The sequence below is a fragment of the Dipodomys spectabilis genome, unplaced genomic scaffold, assembly GCF_019054845.1.
Source record: "Dipodomys spectabilis isolate Male_0828 unplaced genomic scaffold, ASM1905484v1 ptg000185l, whole genome shotgun sequence".
Classification (NCBI taxonomy): Eukaryota; Metazoa; Chordata; class Mammalia; order Rodentia; family Heteromyidae; genus Dipodomys; species Dipodomys spectabilis.
This window is the reverse complement of record NW_024870862.1, coordinates 2,495,430-2,497,475: the sequence shown is the minus strand read 5'-3', so window position 1 is coordinate 2,497,475 and position 2,046 is coordinate 2,495,430. Positions and strand designations below refer to the sequence as shown.

The 2,046-nt window shown below is 36.0% G+C and overlaps 1 pseudogene; it reads left to right on the top strand.

The window, feature by feature from the left end:
- The first annotated feature begins 433 nt into the window (after positions 1–433).
- On the top strand, positions 434–1,123 carry LOC122121152 (annotated as a pseudogene).
- The last annotated feature ends 923 nt before the right edge of the window (positions 1,124–2,046 follow it).

Here is a 2,046-nt window from a genome sequence, read left to right as displayed (position 1 = left end):
AGAAAAAATGGAAAAAGAACAATTGAAATTTAAAAAGTGAAACTCAAAATTATGTAAATGGAAAGAAATGTTATTGAGAGAAGAAAAGGGTAGGATGAGAGGAGGGGAGGAACAGAAAGGAAATGTCAAAACCTAAAAAATAAAAATCCTTAAAATTAGTTACTTGAAAATTATATAGGTATAAAGAGATAATACTGCTATTAAAGAATGTAAGCCTAAGAGTTTGTGAATACAGTAATAAATTTCTGGATTATGTGTGTACCCAATGGGGGATAACATATAATAATTGATGAAGGTTATATATCTGCAGCTGCACAGAACAGCAATTAAGGCATGCAAAAAAGAAAGAGAAAAAATGAAAAGAATAAAAAAGAGGTCAACGTAAGCTACATAAAATATAATTTCACTCTTTCTTGTCTACTCTCCAGCCACCATGAGGGACAGAAGAGATGGTTTTAGAAGGAAAAGTTTCTACTCTTCCCATTTTTCAAGAGACCGTTCTCCCCATAAAAGGGAGCATCCATTTTTCAGAGTCACCTGGAGGTCGAAAGGACTCTCCACACAACAGATCTGGCTCCAGTTTCAGCCTCAGGGGTTACTCTCCAGGACAGAGCAGAGCATATTCATTCCACAAGTCTCAGCATTGTTGTGGTGCCTGAACTGTGGCCCTGGGCACTGTCCCTCAGCTCTTCAGCTCAAGGCTAGCGCTCTACCACTTGAGCCACAGCACCACTTGCAATTTTTTTTTCTTTTTGCTTGTATGGTGCAGAGGAATCGAACACAGGGCCTCATGCATGCAAGGTAAGCGCTCTGACACTGAGCTACCTCCCCAGCCCTCTAGTCAGTCTTTGAAAACATCACAAGACACGTCACCTTCAAGGTCTTCAGCAGTTCCTTCATCAAAGGTTTATCGGCAACACTCCGAAACTTTCGGGATGGTTGTGAAAATGCTGATTGAAAAAGATTGTTCATTGGAACAGTCAATACAGTTGGCACTGAGGTAGAATTTACATGAAATAGGTGAGTGTTATGTTGAAGAATTGAAGCATTAAATTGCAGAGTATGATAATTCTGCTCAAGAGTTTGGAGAGCATTTTTAGAAGAATTAGTGTTTAGGTATAATAAACATTAAAAGAAATCTTTCTAGATATAACCCCCCCCCCTCCTCCACCTGTGGAACTGTGTAAATCTTTAATATACGGGACTTTTGTGATGAAGAGCAATATTTTATTTGGCCATATTTCCAATTCAGTCAAGGGTCTAAAATAGTCTTTGAAAGATACTTTAGCTATAATTTTTTTCTAAACATAAAGTCACTTAATTCATATTCCCCCAGCAACTCCCCGTCTCTCCCCCTCAAATGATGGTTAATTTGCTAAGATTTGGTAAAGCAATCCTGGAGACTAGCTCTTTGTACTTTCTATATTCTACTTTCTTCCATAACATATGCTGATTTGTTTGGTCATTTGAGTGTAATTTATAGGTAGAGATCATTCCACTTAAAATGATAGTCTTTTGCATTCTTGAAGCAGAGATCGCCATGTGAAAACTGTACCATTTTGAGTTGTAAATTTTTTTTTTTTTTGGTAACTCTTTTGTTAGTCCTTTAGCAAGTTGAGGATATCATCCTAATAAACAGTATCCTGGTATCTTAGTGTATATTTGCTTTCAGAACAGTTCTCATTCAGCAACAATACAACTTTCAAAATTCTAAATCATAACTTCAAATTTTTTTCTCAAAATAAATAACAGTGTTTTCTCTTAAAATACTCATGAATGTTTGGAGTACTGTAGCTGATCAAATCTTAAATATCATACAGTAAGAATAAAAGAAAGCAATTTCAGGTGGAAGATGAGTATTTTAAAAATGAAATTACTGCAATAACTTTCTGCAGAAAAACTCAGCAAATATAGGAGATTGGAGTTTAACATTTTCATAGACCCATACTGGTTTAAACCATTTTTCAAACTATTCCTTTATTAGTCTCTATAATATGAGTGTTTTGTTCTGCTGACTTTTTTGGGGGGTTGGGTTCGGTTAGGGGG